The sequence below is a fragment of the Pinus tabuliformis genome, chromosome 1_2 (genome assembly GCF_031772625.1).
Source record: "Pinus tabuliformis cultivar Carrire ecotype Pingquan chromosome 1_2, CPIR1, whole genome shotgun sequence".
Lineage (NCBI taxonomy): Eukaryota > Viridiplantae > Streptophyta > Pinopsida > Pinales > Pinaceae > Pinus > Pinus tabuliformis.
In genome coordinates, this window is record NC_142298.1 from 1,253,493,563 (window position 1) to 1,253,515,668 (window position 22,106).

The 22,106-nt window shown below is 39.8% G+C and overlaps 1 pseudogene; it reads left to right on the top strand.

The window, feature by feature from the left end:
* The window catches only part of LOC149210788 (E3 ubiquitin-protein ligase DIS1 pseudogene), a 137,597-nt pseudogene that overhangs the window by 107,216 nt on the left and 8,275 nt on the right, over window positions 1-22,106 (top strand).

Here is a 22,106-nt window from a genome sequence, read left to right on the forward strand (position 1 = left end):
AGAGTCTCTAAAGAACCAAACAATTAAATCACACGTCTAAAAAATCTAAGAGTTCGAACCACACATAAACAATAACTTCCCGTACTAAAAACACTAGTTGGTGATGAAATCCAACGTCGTAGAATTCAATACAGAAAGGGCGGTTGGAACAGTTACCCCGAAAACCTACTTAATGAAACATATTGGCACATGTTTCTTCACAAAACCATCTCGAGTGAAGAGAACCCCCCAGAGAGTCCAAGTGAGTCTAGTCGACGTCTGTTCTAGGTACAGTGAGACCTGTCCTTCACCGTCACCTTAGGAAATAATCTTAAGTTTATGGACACTAAGTTTACCAAGAATAACAAATACAGCTGGGGGAATAGTCTATGATCTGATCTACGTGCAAGGGTAGAGTAACAAAGCTCAATCCCCTTGAAGGCTCCTCGACATGATCAATCCGAGGTTTACCAACAAGTGACCCCAGACTCCTCGACAATGGTTAATCCGAGGTTTACCATTTATAATACGCACAAATTTTCTATCTTTCCCAATGAGACAGACTTGATTGTATTAAAGGTTCGGACATGATCTCGTGATTGACTCCTTTAAGAGAAGCTTCCCAGATTATATCAATTACAATTGGATTTATTTCCTACCGCAAGATATAGCTACTTGTTTGTTTTAACTATCTGGGAGAGTTAATTACTCCCTACTCCAAGATACTAGCCAAAGCTATATTGGTGATAAGAGCCCTAGAAATAAAAATATTGCTAGATCAATTTTAATTAAGCGTTTACTTTTATGGCTTGTTTCTTAAGTCAATAGGTATGGAAATGAAACTTTGATGGTGTGAAGACTAGACTCCAAAAACACTAAAAATGCACCTAAAATGATAAACAATTTGTTTTCCCTTCAATGAATTTCTAGCTAAAAGAAAGAGTTTGAGAATGCAATTCTTTGAAAAACAAATCTTTCTTTCAACATGTAAATGAAAAGAAAATCTTTTTGTATTTTTCAACAAGAACTCAAGACGAGACTACTAGTTATGCTCACAAAAAATCCCTTTCTTTTTCAACACTCAAAAACTACAAAAAATGATTCTTTCAAAAGAGATTCTACAATTTCTAGAAAACACTCAAAACTATTAAAACTAATCTTGAGATCTAAAAACTTCTAAAAATCTAATGTATAAAAGCTTCAATTCTTTTTTAGGACGTTTTACTTAGTTATTTAGCATACTAAGGATTAATTCGTTTAGAATAACCAATTAATCAAAAAAAACATCCAAACATGTTTTCTTTTATAAAAATGAAATTCAAAACTTATAAGCAAGTTCGTTCAAAGATTTGGAAAGAGAAAACGAAATCTATTTCTCACCAAGGGCAGATTTCACAAACCAATCAGACTCATCAAGAAGACAAAAGAGACCAGGGTAATCTAAGGTTCCTTAGGCTTCTAATCTCTGAGTCACTACAGAGACCAAGTGAAAACCAATCCAGGCATGCAAAACTTCTAGAAAATCATCTAAAACAAAAATACCAATGAAACTTACTCACAAGACATTTTTGACAGAACACATGCAGATCTAGGTAGACACTAAAAGCCATAAATGAAACCTAAACTTAACTGGAAGAAAACATTTTAGGTTTTTCAAAAATTTTGACAGGGTCCGCAGGCTTCCAGAAGAACCAGATGCGATACTGCTCTGTGTACTAAAGGAAAAGTGCGGAGATGCCCGCACTGTCTGTAAAAAGAAAGCGCGATCTTTTGAAAAAATTCGAAAAAACAAAAAATAATCTAGATCCTATAAACTACCCAATCCCACACACATCAAGCAAAAACCAAAAACAAGGACAAGTTTCTCAAATCAAAGACAAAGGAAAACAAAAAACCAAATTCAATTCCCCAGTGGAGTCACCAATTTGTTGACCAGATAAATCGATCTTGCAGACAAGGCCGATCTCCCTAGTATCAAAAGATATCTAGCAACAAGCAGGACAAGCAAATCTACCTTTCTCTAAACATATTGTGATTCATTAATAAAAACTATAGAGGTTTTTAGACCCTACCTTAGTCCAACGCTAGTTTGTAGCGGCCATCTTTCAACCGTCCGAAAGAGTTTCCTTTTGAGAACCTGCAATCACAAACAAACACACATCAAATAACACCTGCATAGCTAATATAATAAATCATGTTCATTATGGTGATCAAGGAATCCATAAAATAAACCATAAAAACACAGCTTATTGAGAAAAATAAACTTATTTGTATTAACTTTGAAATAGAAGAACCTTAAAACCTTTTGTGCCTTAATGTTGTACAAGCTCTTCCTAGGGTCTAAAACAGGAATCTCCTCTACTTTGACAAGCTTCACACTCTTCCAAATGAGATCAAAGAGGTATGTAATCTCTCTTCACAAAAGCTTAATTAGGAAGACTAAGTTCCAGCAGCATTTCACCTCAAAAATATTCAGCCTTCAACCTCCAAAGTAACCAACCCAATGCTTCATTTTATAGTACAGAGGAAGGAGGTTACAGGTCTACCTATGAAGGGATAGAGTCCTTCTTCAAAGGTATAAGCTCCTCACATCAAGGGGTTAGCTCCTTAAGGTATGGGATGCATGAACCTTAAAGGAGCAAACTTGCCACCTCAAGATTCCTTCCAGAAGCTTCTAGAAATGACTCAAAGTTAGTTTTTAAGAATATACTTGCACCTTTTTGACTTTTACAGGGGTCCGCGCCCATAACACAGAGACAGAGCGATCAAGTGCACAGGGGATATGACCTTTAGGTGCAGGATTTAGGTAATGCTAAGAGAAATTGCAGAACCAGAGTTTTATAGACTTTTGAGGGCTTTCTCTTATTCTCAAGGCTTGATATGAAGAACTGAGGCTTAAGAATTGCAAAAGAGGAAAGTATGAGTGATAATGAACTCACACAGATTGCGAAATGTCATGGTGACAATTTTTTAGCAACATCCTCCAAGGAGAAAAGAAATATTATTAGGAATAGTGCCACATTCACTTGGATTGGGGGAAATCTTTTCAAGTTGCGGCCAGATCATATTTTGAGAAAATGTGTGAGGAAGGAGGAGGTATTTGACATCCTCTCAGCATACCATGATGGACCTTGTGGAGCACATTTTCTACTAAGAGAAATACCTTCAAAGTTCTTCAAATTGGTTACTACTGGCCTACTCTACATAAAATATGCACGAAGGTACACAACCAAATATGATCAGAACCAAAGGATGGGTAATCCCACACCTAAGGATGAAATTCCCTTACAGCCTCAAGTGACTCTAGATCCATTTAAGAAATGGGGCATGGACTTCATTAGGCCCATTTAATCCCCATCAGGAAAGAAGAAGTATATCTTTGTGTGCATTAATTATCTGACTAAATGGGTTGAAAAAAAGGTATTTAAGGAAACAACTGAGCAAAAGGTGGTTGAGTTTCTGAGGAAGAACATCTTCTAAGAGTTTGGTTTTCCAACAGAGTTGGTTATTGATCAAGGGACGGAATTCACCTCAAATATGATCGAAGTCCTCATGAAGAAACACCATATCAAGCATAGAACATCCAATATCTATCACCCTAAGGGAAATGGGCAAGTAGAGGTCACAAATAGAGCATTGGAGTTCATTTTGACCAAGGTTGTGAGCAGCAGCAGAAAGGATTGTGCAAAAGGACTTATAGAAGCCAGTTGGGCATACAATACCAATTGGAATAACACCACTCAGTTTATCCCATTTGAATTAATCTATGGAAAGAATTCCCTGTTATCCATTGAATTTGTATTGGGTTGTGTTATATTCTTTCCATGACTAGCCCACGTAGTGAATCGGGGGGTTAGAGGGGGGGCAGAGCCCCCGCTTTGTTGCGTCAATTATGCATCAGGGGGTTCACAGGGGTGGCAAAAGGCCCCCATACTTGGGGGGTTTGAGGGGTGTTGTCGGGAAAACTAGTGTCTATGCAGAGCTGCTAGTCCCACTAAGGCTGGTAGCTACCTTAGAAACAAACAAACTAAAACCACTTTCGTTTTCCTTTATGAGAAATAGATAAGAGGGGAATAAAGGAGACCAACCTCTGTCTTGCACTTGGTTCCTTCTTTGATTCCTCTCCCTTCTGATATATCTTTGCCACTCGCTTCCTCATCTACCCAGCTTCAAAGAGCACCTGTAGAGTCAAAGCAGCATAACACTATCCAAGAACATAAATCTACTATCATAAACAATATAGGACCAGATATATATTGACCACAGAAATGCATATATCATCAATCATACAAGAATGTGGAGGAAAACTTGAATATCTTTATTAATAATCAAGAATAGCAAAGAGAATTACAACCAATTTTTCTAACCCAGCATCATCCTCTAAGTAAGAAATCCCTTCTTCACCTCATGAAAAGCTTAGATCACCCAACACTATGATGTTGCACCAAGAAACCATTAGCACTTCCTTACAAGATACAAAATTCCAGCCTCTAGATCTCTGGGATGAGGGATCCATATATAGATGTTTGCAAGGGGGGTGAGTCAGCTTTTGAGATTTGATTAGTGTCCTCTCTCTGATAGTCCTTGACTCCACTTGGAGATTGATGATCTCTTACTCATCCCTGGGCGAATGCAGAGAGGCAAGTGTCACGGGAGAAGTTTCTGGAAGATTCCATGATCCTCCACCTTGCAGATTGACCCTGCCTTTTGTCCACTCTCGCCCATCGCACCCCATAGAAGGGCTTTTCAAGATGTATTGCACCTCCTGTGTGTTTTTAGGTGGGATGCAGCGCACTTTGACCATGGAGCAGGTGAGATGGTCTAGTTTTGACCAGTTATGAGAATATTTTCATGGAGAACTTCTGGGAGAAGATGTAATCAGTTGACCTTGTTCTTTTAGAGGTTGGAACAACACTTTTAGTGACTTAAGAGCCCTTGTTTTATGAAAATTTATGATTGGGGTTGTAGTGCCCAAAAATGTCTATAACAGTTGCCCCCTAAAGCATGAGGTCGTTAATCTGTTGATGTCGGGTGAAATGCTTTATCATGAGGATCTGAAGTTTTTTCGAGCTGGAAGGAAACCTGTAATAAGATAAAATACAATACATTATCTTCATAATATTTTCATGATCTAGCTGAGGTGAGCATTCCCATGCCCAGCTTTATAAATTCCTTTCCATGTACATAAGACAAAAAACCATTTGAGTGTAGACTGATGATTCTGGTAGAGCCATCATCCCTTAGGTTGGATGATTATCTGTGCAGTAATGATGTACATTTGATGTCTTTATTTTCCTGAATATATATCGCATCCCGGATGGATGAAACTAGATCTGGGGTCTTCAAACTCGTTCGATCTTCACTCAAAGTACAAGTCGATCCATGTGAGATATGTTCTGGAGTCGAACATGGAAAGACATCCCCTGATTACCAACCAATGATGTAAGATGTTAACAAGTGCGAGAGGAATCATCGATAATGATGATGACCCTCAAGGTACTACAGTACAATTCACGTGGTGTGCATAAGGTACTTGGCGTTGAACACCACGCAAAATCTTTCGGTCAAGGGCCATTGATGTAAACCTGTCGCCGGAAGTGAGAAACTTGCCATTGAGGCATGCAAGCTTCAAAGTACTGAAAGCGTTGTTCCTAGATCGACTTCTTGGATAATGAGCTGATGTCGACAAGAAGTGATCCGTCATAGGAGGGCCTTAGTGAATCCCACATCAATGACACGGAATGGAGCAAATGATTTTAATGGAGGTGAAAACAATCTGTTGATATAAGGTTCAGGGTGGCGGTCATGAAAGAATGGAGCGTAAATGTATTGCAGTGGGTGAGACACAGGTGAATTCTCTGAGTGACTTCTCTTGAACATATCGGCAACACTGACGTGATGGATTGGTAGCATTAACCCCAAATATGGATGGTGTGATGGACCCATGGTGATATGACCAGTGAATGGAACAACCCAACTCGGCTCGGCTGTGGAGTGAAAGTGTCATGTTCAAGGGCGACTTGCTACCAATAAAGTTTCTTCAAATTTTCTTCCCAATTTTTCCCCAGTCATTGCTGACCAGTACCTCTTTATTTTTGTCAAGCTTGAGGAGGATAACATATTCTTGTTCTATAATTTTCCCTTCGGCCAAACCCATCGCTATGTTTTAACAAGCCTAGCAATAGTGAAACTCGTTCTTGTCTGTATGGACAAGTTTGTCGCTATTCGGTTTTAACGAGTTTAACGACAAGGATAACTTGATCCTTTTCAATTTTAGAGAGTCTGAAAAAGGGACGTAAAGAAAACTCCAATAATCCTTTTTCATCATATAATACCTTGAGTCTGAAAAAGTATAAAACAATACAAAAGGAATGAATTTTCGGTACTTTTAATGAGCTGAAAAAAACAAGTGCTCGATCTTTTTGTGTAGTAATCCCTCAAGTCCAAAAAAGATTAAAATCTAAAGGAGAGATAGCACTTCCGGTCACTTTAAAGAGCTGGAGAGGCCAATGGCTCGACAATCTTTTCATATTTTACGAGTCAGTTGAAGAGAGATTAAAGGAGACTCGTTTTTTGAGGAACGAGTGATAAATTCGGGTAGCAGTTGATTCCAGGTAAGGTTTGGAATTTTCTAATCACGGCAGTGTCACAAGGATGGCTAACAGGATCACTCTTCACAGCCGTTCCTCAAAAAGGGTACACAACCAAATGGGGGTGAATGATCAGCCAATACAGAGTGGAGGTGATGATGAGAACACGACCAAGGCTTCAAAGGCTGATGATAATACATTCACGATGGTTATTTACTAGAAAATGGTTCATTTTTTAATAAGCTTGAACTCTGGGGGAACATTTTCTCATTGCTTATGTTTATTTTTTAACGAGCTTGAATTCCGCATTAAAACTTCTCGATATTCTAGTCGTATAATAAGGATGTCTCATATAAAAATGGCATTTTTCAAAGCTTTGCCCCACATCCTTTCTTTATGCAAGTTATGAAATGACCAATCCTATGAGTTTAAAGGGTTAGAGGACCTACAAACTTAAAAAATAAATGGTTGCTCTTCGCTTGCATGCAAAAATGTTTGCATTCCCCCAGGCATAGTGAAGCAGAGTTTTGAGGTTACCCCTCAATTTGCAGACAAAACATTTGTTCTATCGGGAAAGGCCTACCTTTTCCAGGTTACCCTTCAATTTGCAGACAAAACATTTTTTATATCAGGAAAGGCCTACCTTCTAATGGAGGTATCTTATTCTGGTCTAATCCCATTTTCCAAAATGGACGGGTGTGTCAGCCAGTCATATATCCTCCGCGAAAACCTACCCTATACCCAAGGTTTTCCTGTCGAAACAGGCCAGGGTGCATGCCCCCTAGGTTTCAGTCATATCCTCTGAATCACTCGCACTCATCAGCAAGACGGACTGGGGATTGATGAGAAATTCCTTGCGTGAAAAGACCATTCAGGGATGGTATATGACCATTTGCTATGTGTGAACTGGGGAATGAAAGCTGCTCTATGAGCCTGACAACTCTTCTTTCATGCTGAAAACACATTACTCTAAAGAGTGAGGAGACAATGGCTCCCATGCAATAAATATAGTCACGTCCAAGGAGTAGATTATAATCTAGGGGTCCTTGGACTACCATTACGTTCATGTGAATGGTTTTCCTTCTCAATGTTATCGGCACATTGGGAAGGATCCCTAACGGTCGACTGGTTCCTTTGTCAAAGCCTGTTAGATTTCTCTTCTCAGGCAAAAGCAATGGCGAACCAAACACTTTCCAAGTAGTTGAGGAAAGGATACTCACAGAAGCCCCTTCATCTATGATGGTACCAGCCATGACCATTCTATATATTTGAGCAATGATTCGAAATGGTACACTAGCCGGTAAACGGGGTCTGCCTAGTAGATTCCAATCGAAGGAAACAAATAGGTTGCTTGGAGGTGGGACCGAATAGACGGTCGGATATGACTCTAACGAACTTCCTTCCTGCGATAAAGGAACGGGTAGACTGCCCCCATGTTCATCGGAGTCTGTGCTTACGAAGAGAATTTGAACGGTGTCGTTCTTGTTCTCCTTGGTGATTGTATCATCTGAAGATGGATCCTCTGAAGGCAAGACCCGGTCAACTACCGCCTCGACCTTTTGACTTTCGTCTGGTGTGGATTCAGATGGTTTATCTTCAATGATAGATGCTTCGGCCGACCACATGGGCGTGTCAGCCGGATTTTCAACTAGTGATGGACTCGGCAAGAGCTTCTTATATCCAGGAGGAAGCCGTAACGGCGAAACCGGATGGTCGTCCAAAACTATTTTAGCCTCGTCTAAGAAGGGACAATGGTGGATGGCATGATCGCCTTCACACAGTTTACAAGGAAATTTACATCTTCCTTTTTGTCCAGGGGCTTCACTTTCACTAGTTGACGGTGTACTTCCAACATGATCATCAGAGGTTGATGACACCGGATTGTGTAAATGAGGAGACCAGTCCCTTAAGATCCAAGGGATGCAAGGACAATCTCGATGATAGTGGTCTCCTTTGCAAATGACACATGGCGATTTAGGCCTGGATGGTGTTGTGTGTGGATTTTTGCTAGACAATGCCGGTCGCCCCTTTTCACCTTTGGCTCCTTCTTCTTCTTCTCTTTCTTCTTCTTCTCCTTCTTCTTCTCAATTACTTGATTTTTTTCTTTACCAGCTTCATCAAGCGAAGAGGAAGGAGGAGAGGAAGAATTGGATGAAGTAGAGGGTTGGGGAGTAACTCTGGTATCGTTTAGTTGCTGACTTGATTGTTCAGGAATCACGGTGTTCTGAATGACAGAGGTTGAGAAGAGCCATATGGACAAGCCCATTTTCAATCCTGGAAGCGACAATGTGGCCATATGGGGTGCACCAACATCTCCCCAAGAGGAGAAAGGACTAGGATTTCTCCCAAGGGGAACTCCTTCGTTGGTAGACTCCATTTTTCTCAACCTAAGACCAATGTAGGAAAGGTGATATTTATTCCAGTTAAAATAAATTTTAGACACTTTGACACAACTTGTTTTTTCAATTTTTAAGAGTCGAGGAAAAACAAAAGATGACTCTAGTCGCCTTCGATTTTTAATGAGCCTGAAGTGACAAGTGCTCAGATGGACCATTTCCTTTAAGGAGTCTGAAAAGGAATAAAAGAGACTGCTCTAGAAATCTAGACAGAGGGATTACCAAACCAATCTCAAAACTATAGAATACTTTTTACGGTATGGCAGTCAATCTTCCTGAATGCTGTGTTCAGTGCATTGCAATCAATAGGGCGGCAGGCACAGCTTCCTATGGATAAAGGATAAAGCTTATTGTGGTCTCCCAATATATACTTGACGATACATGGGAGCACAAGTCCGTACTGGCACTTATCGTCTCAAAGTGAAGGAATCACCCAACCATTCATGAAAACAACAGTTAGCAGGCTTTATGACACCAGAATATGTCTCTAGCCTAGACTTCTAAATGTTGTGCGTTAGGTTCCAAAGAGTTTTTAGATTCATTAAATCTATTTTATAGCTAATCTTGCTTAAGAAATTTTCCTTTCAGGTTCACCGCGTGATGTAGATGTACAATTCCTAAAATGCAATCTAAGATGATAAACAATCGTTTAATCTTCTTTTTGCAATGAAAATCCTAGCTACTAAGGAAAGAGAGATGACGTTCTTTCAACATAGAGGAGAGAGCACACACTATATACGATGTCCTAAATCAAACCAACAAATAGTCTAAATGCAAATTCACATGCATGTATTTTTTTTCAGCCTTCTTAATGTATGAATGATAAAAAGAAAGCTAAGTGCAAATCTGAATTATTTTTCAAAGCGACATTACTAACAAATTTCTTTTCAAGACAAAATGAGGAAAAATGACGACACTTTGCGATTTGGAATTGAAAACTTGTTTTGGACACTTGAAAAAGTACTAATTCAAATCAAATACAAGAGTAACAGTGTAATTGACTATAAAGAACAATAAGATTCTCTTCTATGACTAAAAACGACACTTGCGACACTTTCAAATCAAGAAACGACAGTTCAATTACGCTACTTCTTTGTAAAAGAGAACTGAAAATGGCTCAAAATACATAAAACATTTACAGTCCTTTGCAGAATGGAGGCGGAATAATGGCAAGGAAGGGGGTTTCAACAGAGGTGTACTGACTACAGGCAGCAAAACTCTTGAATAGAGCTGAAAAGAGTGAACAGAGAAACCAAAATCTAAGAGCAGAAGAGGCCTTGTCTGATCATCACACCTGTAACACAGTGAAAAAGAGATGCAGCGCACCTACTACACTCGGGATGTGCGATGCATCCAAAATTCACAGAAGAGACAGTGCGTTGGACCAGGGACAAGACTTTAATTGGGTTCCGGGTCACAGTTTGCAGCTCAGTTCAAGGATTTAGGCCGAGCAAATGGTAATCAGTAAATCAATCACAGGGGTAGATCTAAGGAGGTTACTAGCGCCACCACAAGGGCAATTAGAGAGCTTGTAAATCAATTGTTCAGTTCATAAACAAAACCTGGAGATAGACTGAAGCAACATTGATCTACTTTTCACTTGCATAGCAAATGCAGTTCGAAGGCTAGCTGGCTTCACTTTAGGCTTTGTCTGTAAGTTTATGAAGTAAACAAATGTAGATAAACAAACAATCTATTCACTCCCCAGTGGAGTCGCCATTTTGTTATCGGGAAAACTAGTGTCTATGCAGAGTTTCTAGTCCCACTAAGGCTGGTAGCTACCTTAGAAACAAACAAACTAAAACCACTTTCATTTTCCTTTATGAGAAATAGATAAGAGGGGAATAAAGGAGACCAACCTCTCTCTTGCGCTTGGTTCCTTATTTGATTCCTCTCACTTCTGATAGATCTTTGCCACTCACTTCCTTGTCTACCCAGCTTCAAAGAGCACCTGTAGAGTCAAAGCAGCATAACACTATCCAAGAACATAGGTCTACTATCATAAACAATATAGGACCAGATATATATTGACCACAGAAATGCTTATATCATCAATCATATAAAAATGTGGAGGAAAACTTGAATAGCTTTATTAATAATCAAGAATAGCAAAGAGGATTACAACCAATTGTTCTGACCCAGCGTCATCCTCTCAGCAAGAAAGCCCTTCTTCACCTCATGAAAAGCTTAGATCACCCAACACTATGATGTTGCACCAAGAAACCAGCACCACTTCCTTACAAGATACAAAATTCCAGCCTCTCGATCTCTGGGATGAGGGATCCATATATAGATGTTTGCAAGGGGGGTGAGTCAGCTTTTGAGATTTGATTAGTGTCCTCTCTCTGATAGTTCTTGATTCCACTTAGATATTGATGATCTCTTACTCATCCCTGGGCGAATGCAGAGAGGCAAGTGTCATAGAAAAAGTTTCTGGAAGATTCCATGATCCTCCAGCTTGCAGATTGACCCTGCCATTTGTCCACTCTCGTCCATCGCACCCCATAGAAGGTATTTTCAAGATGCATCGCACCTCCCGTGTGTATTTAGGTTGGATGCAGCGCACTTTGAACATGGAGCAGGTGAGATGGTCCAGTTTTGACCAGTTCTGAGCAATTTTTCATGGAGAACTTATGGGAGAAGATGTAATCAGTTGACCTTATTCTTTTAGAGGTTGGAACAACACTTTTAGGGACTTAAGAGCCCTTGTTTTATGGACATTTATGATTGGGGTTGCAGTGCCCAAAAATTTCTATAAAAAGGGGGGCAGGTAGCCCCCCTCTACAGGGTCCAGGGCAACACCCCGTGAATTTTTTTTTTTGGACCCTATATTATGTTGGGCGGACCTACCTATGGTTTTGTGCATGGTTTTCACACATGGTTTTGGACGCGATGGTTTTTGGTCGATTGTATTAGATGCTTAGACATGTATAAATATGTATTATAACATTGAAAGGAACATAATGAAAAATCAAGCTGGTAGTCCCAATTTTGGGATCCAAGGGAAAATTTCTGTGTATATGTGTTTTATGTGTTAAGCTCTCACATTGTTTATTTTCTATGTTTTAGAATCTATATGCAGGTAATTTCTATACAGGGTTAAAACCAAAATTTGGAATCAGAGTTGTTTTGGCTTCAAGGGGACACTTTTGCTGTTGATGGGTTTCACTCGAGCCTATGGTAGACCCTATTTAGGGCGAGATCTGTGGGATCAATTCTGGTGGTGAAAGAAGATGGCAAGCAGTGGAAAGATAGTGATCAAGAAATTTAATGGTCAGAGTTTTGAGTTGTGTAAACTCAATATGGAGGATCTATTGGTGGATAAAGATCAGTGGATCACGGTAGATCTGAGTACTAACCAACATGAGTGTCTAATGAAGAATGGAAGAAGTTGGATCAGAAAGCAAAGAGTGATTGTGTGTCTCACATTCAGTATTGCTAAATGTATCAGGGGGAGCTACGACTAAGGCTTTGTGGGACAAGTTAGGGATTTTGTACTAATCTAAGTCTCTCGTGAATAAATTGTTCCTATAGAAAAAGTTGTATAACCTGAGGATGAAAGATCGAGACTCGGTGACAGAGAATTTGAACGCATTTAATACCATGGTAAGTCAATTATTATATATTGATATTTAAATTTTAGATGAAGATAAGTGCATGAGTTTGTTGTGTTCTCTACTAGATTCATGGGATAGAATGGTTATTGCAATAGGTAGCAATGCAACTCCCTTGCAGTTTGATGAAATAGTCTCTGCTGATGAAGGACATGAGACAGAAAAAAATGGAGAGCCAGAATGGTGATGCCTTGTCTGTATGAGGATGGTGCCAGAACAGAAACAAAAATAAGTCATCGAGTGGGAGATCTAAATCTAGAGGGAGATCTAAATCTCTAGGAAAACCTGTAAAGGTGGTGTGCTGGAAATGCGGAAAGGAAGGGCACTACAAAAGGGACTGTAAATCTAAAGCTTTGTTGGCTTGTTGGGGTCTAACCCAAGTTCAGAGGTGATTTATCCAAACAAATCCCAGTACTACTAGCCTTTTTGGTAACAGTCCACGGAGCACGAACTGAGGCCTCACCCGAAGTAGTATGGGAGGGTGTTAGAACCAGGTTTCCGCACCTTGGAGATGTTTGATGAGTTTAAGTGGTCTGTGGTTCGACCCTCTGCACACGTTGCTATGCACACTTACCCATACCTCGTAGCCTGAGATGATGCCTTCGCACAACCCTACTCAGGGGCTGAACACTGCTATTACCCAAGTCCTTACTAGTAATCCAATATTAGTTGATTAACTTATCTTATTTGTATGCTTTCAGTTATACTTAACAATATTCAAAATTCATACAAGTGTGCGTAGTAAATAAACAATATATTCGCAAATGATATCAAAAATGTAATAACTCAGAACAAATCCACAGAATTGGTAGAAAAACCTTTCTTTATTAATCTCTTACTTTTACAGACTCAACTCTACCCTGCGCACTCAGCTGCAGGGGTCCACGCACTCAGCTGCGGACTCTTCTAGGCCTCTGTGCACTCAGCTGCAGAGCCTTCTCCTACTCTACGACCCAAAACATCCTTAGACTCTTACTCTATGCTTCCACTTCGCTATCTCATCCTATCCATTATATTGATGTCTTTACAACTTAGAGCCTCGCTCTATTTATACAATCCCATTGTCCGCGGACCATGGGAAGGTCAAAATTACATTCCAAAATTAGGGTGGACAACCCTATGACTCTAACATACATTTCACGGTCCACGCCCACAATTTGCGGAGTCTTTACAACCATATCAATGAAAAACTTGGGCTCTGAGCCCCAAAACATGTCGTGGGGGGGTTCCATGCCCAACAGGCCCCTAACACAAACATCATGACTCACCCTCGAGTCACTCTGTTGGCACGACAATCTTGGCGCGGAGTCCTTCCAATTGTTCTTGAATGGTACCGATGTCCGCAACGCACTAAGCTGCCGCTTGCTATACCTGCTGCATCTGTTCTTCTGAGACCTATGTGTCTAACGTGCTTCCCTACATCTACGCATGCATCCCATGTATATGTGCAAACTTTCCTTCAATATTCACGGTGATAATGAAGGCCTCGTCAATCCATGGTTGGACACATGCTTTGAGAACTGCTTCCTTATGGAGAGCCGCATCCACCTACTCCTTTAATGCCTTGGCTCGCTGCATCCTTACAAGCCGCTGAGTGAGGACTATTGTCTGCGCAGTTCCTCTGACGCTGTCATATTGCTTCTGGAGTTCGCGTGCCTCTGTCTCTAGGCACTGAATGTTGGGGTCCTCCTGCAGAGTCATGAGGACCTCAAGTACCTGTTCCAACATGTCGGTACATTCGTGCACTGCACCTCCAATTTCTTCCAACCTTATTGTGATAGTGCTAGCACGTTGTTCTCTGATTTCCCAGGGAGTGGAAGGCTGCGCATTCAACCGCAGCTCGACGATCTGAAGATTCAGCTCCAGCTAAATCTATGTTGTTTTTTCTCAAGCCTCGCGGACTCCTGTTGCCAAACTGTGGATCTGCACATCTACCAGTAGATCTACTGGGATGGCTAGTGCTAGGACACGTCGGAAAGTGTCATCTACCACCTGTGCCAAATGTTTTTTTGTGACACCAATTTGTCGTGCTGCAAGTTGTGATGTTCCATGTTAATCTTCTATTTGCTAAGAACTTACATCATGTGGCTCTCCTTGGCACGCAACTTTGTCGTTATCCCATCATGTAGCTGATACAACGTCTCTCGCGGAATGGCAGCCAAATTAAGGCCAAGGCCTTTCAACATGCTAACCAAAAATATATCGGTCACATTCGCTACAACTATGGCCCCTTCCGACAACACTATCATATTTTCCATTTGTATGTGTAGCATTTATTCTGCCGTTGAGGATCCTACTATGATGTGGGTAGAAATAGTATCCACGTGAGGGGGCGCACCTGTAACTCCTGTAGCTATGCCCTGAGGGCCTCCAACACAATCTGGTGCTTCTGTATAAACTCCTGAAGTGCTTCATTGGTGACATCGTAGACCATCTCACCAATGTCATGGAGATCACCTTCGGTTAAGGTGATCGGGTCAATGTCCAACATCGAGGCCTTGACCTTCTTCCTTGGTCCCACTCTCTTTGCGTTGCATGGGTGCTTTAACTGTGTAGACAGGGTCCATGGATCCGTGCTCCCTTTTGCTGTTTCTTTTTCCTCTGCCTCCTACCCTTGCGAGGATGTTGCTTAGCCCTCATTTGCCTGTTTTGTTACTACCTTTTATGCCTGTGTTGCTGCTACTGCTTCTGCAGCCTTCTTCTGCTCTATGAATTTTTGTGTCTCTTCTCGCATGCCCTTACCTCAGCTACTATTTTTCTGTCCTCCTTTTCTCTACGAATTGTGTGACGCACAGCTTGACATCATCCTTTTTCTTCTATGTTGTTTCCTTCTCCAATTCTACTAGATCTGGGGCACGCCGTTTAGGAGGCCATGTATCCAAGACATTAAAAATTGCGTCGTTAGTGGCTAAAAAATGTAGCTTCATCCACTACTTCACTGGATCCTTTCGTGCCTTGACATAAATGTTGTGCATATCAGCTTTGAAGTCTGCAAAACTCTGTAGACTATTGTACACCATGGGTGACAAGTGTGGCTTTTAGTTGATCCACATCCAGATGTTCATGTCCATGAGCACCCAGAATATTTTGGTGTCGTGAATCCATTTCGTGTCCTTTGTGGCCTAGAAAAAAGCGTACTTCGCGGCCTCCCGTAATTCTCTATCAATGTTGGGGAATTGACTGTCCTCTAGCAGTTCTCTTGCTACAAGAAATATGGATAATAGCAACCACGAATAGTTGAAGGTCTTACCCTTCTCCTGGGCTTCGTGACAGTTCTTCAAAAAAAATTCACAGAGGAATTCGGATTAGTTGAACTGGACTCCCTTTGTGTACTGTTCAACTTGTGTGATCACTGGCGCTGGTACCTCATTAGCACAACACTTCCTCATAACTTTGTCGGCCATAATTTGGGTGGCTACGCGGACCCCTTTGTCCTTGATGCTAGATATAGTGTAGCCACTCCTCTTCTTCTCCAGCTTGTATTTTGTCTTCATGGCTTCTACAAGGGTCAAATCACTACCTTTTCCCTCCGCTATGGTCGTGGGGTCCTTTCCTTTGCAGGGGAGCTGATAGATACAGTGAATCAGGTCAATCGTGATGGGGATGGGATCATATAGCAATAGATACCCATCATGCACCAGGCAGAGTAGCTACTTGATGAGGAAATGGTAATTGTTTCACAGTGGAAATGTGGTACCCAAAGTAAGTTCAACAATCCATCTTTCTCCACACTGCAGAGCCACTTTCATGGCTCTAGCATTTTCACCACCCCCGTAGTGTTCTGCTTCATCAGATTCCCGGTCTCCAGATGAGGGAACTTCTCACGGTCAGTGAGATCCCAGTCTTCAAACTTCATGGTTGGTACATGGCCCAGGTGCGTTCCTTCAAACACAATGCCATCTGGGAGGAGTGTTGTCTGGAGCAGACTCTTGGTTTCATCCAGATCCTTCGGCACTTTAGTCTTCCCTTTCCATGGAGGGACATATGCGGGAAGTTTTGTTGCAGAGTGTAACGGTTGGATATCCTCCTCCATGTCCTCTTCTTCTTCTTTTGTATCAGGGCCTGCGAGTCTTCTTCTTCCTCATATATTTCTATTGTGACTTCTCTCCCCTTCTCTGCCATGGATAGTTTGTTGTGCTGTGGATTCATCGGGGACACATGTACTAGACCCATTGCCTGTTTATCCTTCTTCTACCTCGGTGTTCATGGTGATTTGAGGATTTCTGTCACAACCTCGGCACCTTTTGGAACATCCTCCACCATTGGGGTCTGCGCGGCCTTGCCAGTGGTTACCTCTTCAATTCCCAAACCATCCTTAGTGGTCGTCATCATATCTAGGTTGTATTCTATCACTTGCGAACTTAGGGGCTCAATTATCACTCTGCTCTCAATGCTTAGTGCTCTACTCAAATGCTCAGTTCTCAAATGACCAAGTGTTGTTCGTTGGCTAGCCCTTTGTGTTTTATAGCACCTTTTGAATTCAAATTCGATCGTTCCCCCTAATTTCGGGCCATTAATGCTTTCTTTGTGGAAATTTTTTCCAAATCTTGCCCATAACTCGCATCATAAATGTCCACCACCTGCTCCATTTGGCCTCAAATAACACATCCCATTGTGAATAGTGACCTCAACAGTCACTTCCTAACCAAACCATGCGACAGCACAACCCTCCGTGTGTGGTCGCAAACCCTGTGATGTTCTATTCTTGTGCACATCTCCTAGAGTGCGCAGCTCCCAGGAAAAGTAGTTTATAGTCCCGCGCTCCCTTTCAACTTCCTAGAGCGCTAAGACTGTTCTTTCTATGACTAGTTAGGTGGTCGCACCACCCGTGTGGCGCTCCATCCTGTCCTCCACCATGGTTCGTATAGAATCCCCAACTTCCATTGTTGTCAATAGCACCGTGCACTTTACTAAGTGCAATGTGTTACCCTAGTCACTACGTTTGGTGATATGTGGTCCAAGCCAAGGTAGCAGACTAACCAGTTCACGACGATAGTACTCCAACTTATCAGTATGATCATATGCATATTGCATTACGATCCTCAGTTTTTTAATGAGAAATGCTTCCTTGATTTCATCTTCTAGCTTCTTGACCTCCGTGTCCATCATATCGCTTTTATCCCTTAGCTGTACTGGGTCTTTTTCAAGTTCACGGAGTCTAAAGTTTCCCCGTGATTCAGCTTACATGTCACATTAGTGCAGGTATCCTTCCTATGTTATGGAAGTTAGAGCTCATATGTGTGATATGTGTTATGTCTGAGTATGTTAGCCCTGACTGAGGAAACAAAACCCTAGCAGCAGAGCGTGGCCATCGGAGATATGTGAATGCCTAAATCCATGGGTGAGCATTGAATGGCCTTCTGTATAACTGGGTATAACCTGCTCTATCACTTCTAACTACATTGGATTTATCATCCAACCGATGGTGGTGGGATGGTTATGGATCACAATAGAATGTTCAGTCAAAATAAATTTGAAATTATAGATAGGCTCATCACTAATTTCATCTTCTTCTCAACATTGTCCAACCGGTTATACAATCTTAAACACATCACAACCTCGTACAATTCAGTTACGACATTTACAATCAAAAATTTCAATCTTCTATCCCAAACATTTATAAATATTTTACATATCCTCAATTTAAGCATGGCACTATTTAAAGTCCTCTCCAACCCTTCTCCAAGCCCTTGAGTTCGGCCGCTTTGAGAGGAGAAAAAAAACTTATTCCCTCTCATTAACTCTATAATAATAGGAAGATGAGTAGAATAATGACTCTTCCTATTAGATCATTCTCAGGGCCTATTCATTCTCTGAAACTGTATCTTTCTGCTTTTCCAGACATGCTCTAGTTCAACCGGTGGAGAATTCAAAGAATTTGCAGTAATAATCTAGCTGTTAGGTATACAACGCTAATCGATTTCTCTCTAGATTTTATGAGAAGACCTCTCGGTAATGTCGCAGCCTTCACTTTCATAATTTCATTGAGGAATCAAATTAACTCTCACATTTTGCAAATTTCAAATGATAGTCTTCATCTCCACGATCCTCACATCTCTTAGAAATCAAGTTCTTTAATTTGCATATACTATAGATTTATGAATGGAAGCTTTTGATAAGCTATGTTACCATTAACGTTGAAATTAAATTTCTATGAATACGATGAAGATTTATTTTCTCATGCTTTTATGATGTCATTCATCAATTCACTGATGATTTTATTTTTTATGGGTGAATATTTTTGTTTTTCAATTGTGTCATTGATATATGTTTTCCAAAATTGCTTGTTTTCAAGCTATCCCTTTGTAGTTTGGTCGCTTAATTGGATTACTCTCTCTCAAGATTTCGAGTACACCCTTTTGAAGTTTTGGTAGTTATGTGTGTGACTAAAATACATTTAAATAAGTGATCTAGAATCAACTACTTAATCAATTAAATAGTGGTTGATCAATGCTTTTATCTATAAATCGTTAACCACAAAACCAATATGTAAATCGAGAAATGCCAACGCTAGAGAAAATATTGTTGACAGATCTTTCAAAAAAAGTGCTCAAACTTCATTGATGTGCATAATAAGGAAATTGATCTTCCTAGACACGTGATTTTACAAGGTGCAAAGAGAAAACAACTAAAGGTGTCTGTCCGAAATAGGCAGAGTTTCTTAAAAGTCAACAAAATCTATGGATGTTGAGCTATTTTAGTTTTGGCAATGAGACTAAAACTGCATGGATGACCAAACATTCTTATGATGAATGACATAATCAGAGCAGTATTTCCTTTCAATTGACCCAACTCCATAAATAGGGTTATGGTCCTGATGACCCATCTTTCATTTGTGGCATGCATCGTATGAAACACACTAGCTGTAAAGGTATCTCCTAAAGTAGGACAAACTGAAAATCCATTTGCAGGTGGCTGCGATGTATTTTCCAGATCTTTGTGTATTCTATCCGAAATAGACAGTGTTTCTGAAAAGTCTGTAAAATATGTACATGTTGAGATATTTTAGTTTTGGCAACAACACTAAAACTTCATGGATGACCAAACATTCTTCTGATGACTGACATAATCAGAGCAGTATTTCCTTTCAATTGACCCAACTCCATAAATAGGGTTATGGTTTCGACGACCCATCTTTCATTTGTGGCACGCATCGTATGAAACACACTGGATGTAAAGGTATCTCGTAAAGTAGGACAAACTGAAAATCCATTTGTAGGTGGTTGCGGTGTATTTTCCAGATCAGTGTGTATCAAACTGTAATAAATCAGGCTCGGGCTAGCTTGTCTATTGGATGGCAGGGGTCTTGTGAGTTTAAAAAAACATATGGTTTTAACAATTTGTTTCATTATATATTTTTTAATTAAACGCACATTGTTTAAAAAGCATATGAAAAGGGGCACTTTCCAGTGAGTTTAAAAAAATATATGGTTTTATCCCTTTGTATCATTATATTTTATTTTAAATAAAAGAGTATGTTTTTTAAACCATTTGTATATATTTTTAACAGTTTGTATTGTGGCGATATAAGTCGAATATAAGTTATAAAGCATGCGGGCTCATTAAGAAATCTTTATCAAATCACAGCAAAACATTTGTTTATAAAAAATGGCATTTTTCAATTACAAAAATCACAAAACAATGGGTTGGTTTTTACTGATAACACCTCTTATTCAAAGCAACCTCCTTTATTTTTGTTTCAGCAACGAAAGCAAGGCCTAACATTTATGGAGTTACATTTCTACTTCTAGAAAGGGCGTCCAATCTTTAAATACATCGAAACTAACTAAATAAAGCAGGCTCGGGCTGGCTTGTCTATTGGATGGCAGGGCTCATTAAGATAACTTTATCAAATCACAGCAAAACATTTGTTTATAAAAAATGGCATTTTTCAATTACAAAATCACAAAACAATGGGTCGGTTGCTACTGATAACACCTCTTATTCAAAATTAAGGAAGTGCAAACAACATCCTATGTTTCTGTTTCACCAACGAAAACAAGGCCTAACATTTATGGAGTTGCATTTCTACTTCTAGAAATGGCATCCAATCTTTAACTACATCGAAAGTAACTAAATAAAGCAAGCTCAAGCTAGCTTGTCTATTGGATGGCAGGGCTCATTAAGGCAGCTTTATCAAATCACAGCAAAACATTTATTTATAAAAAATGGCATTTTTCAATTAAAAAAAAAAAAAAAAAATGGGCTGGTCGCCACTGATAACACATCTTATTCAAAATTAAGGAAGTGCAAACAACCTCCTATGTTTCTATTTCAACAATGAAAACAAGGCCTAACATTTATGGAGTTATATTTCTGCTTCCAGAAATGGCGTCCAATTTTTAAATACATCGAAAGTAACTAAATAATACAGGCTCGGGCTAAATTGTCTATTGGATAGGGGAGGTGTCAGGGCCATTCAAAGGCACATAATTGATATTAATGGTTCATTATGGAGTTGTTTTTAGTGCAATTTTATGGACTTTTGGGTACCCGAATCTAGCTGAAAATTTTGAGGTGAAATATTGATTTGTGTTATTTAAAATCGTTTTTTAACTGTATATATGGATTCAACACCCTGAAAAACCCTTAGTGTATTTGGGTTGTGGAGGAGTTACCCATCAAACTTGTGATTCAATAAATTTCTATTGGATTTTAGAGAAATTAGACCCCAAAAACCCACTGGAAAAGCTTCCAAAAAGTCGCACTAAAGACAACTATGTACATTATGAACACTTTCTGAGTGACCTAAGAAATTTGTGGTGCTTAAATATGACTACCTAATAGGACCAAAAAGCCAACAATAAAGAAAGAAACTGTGAATGTCCACGCCATTGTAAACAAAAATACGAAACTAGCAAAACTACTTCCACACTTTACCAGTGAAGCCTTGCAATCCAAAAGTGTGGCAGATGCACAATAAAAATTAACATACAAAGACACATGATTTCAACTCTTCTATTGATCACACAAAAACTTGATTATTATAATAAACTTGGAAGGATATTTAAACTTTTTCATCTAGTAGCTAGTCTAAATTAACTTTATAGGCACATACACTCTAAATTCTACTTTTCCCAAAATATGACTTAACTCTTAACTTGAGTCAGTTAATTGACTCTCCTAAATTTATCCAACTCTAAAATGGGGAAGATTATAATTTCTAAGAGATAGGTTGTGGTGCGAAGGATGGTTTGTGCAGAGATGAAAGATGCAGATTACAGTTTGTGTGGAGGATGAACCATCCTACCACAATATGAGTCAGTATGGCCAAAAATAAATTAGCTATCTTGTCGTGCTGAACCCCATCCTAGTTAAAATATCATTGAGGATTTGCACATGAAACTGCTTCTCCCACCCCCCATGGTGTACCTATATTGTAACTATACAACCCACCAACTCCACGACATATTGCTTGAACTTTGTTGATCTGGAACTCTGGACAATATTAAAAAAATATTATAATTAATTATAAATTTTCAAGAGCACAACTGGGGTACATTATATAATATTCACATTCCAGATTT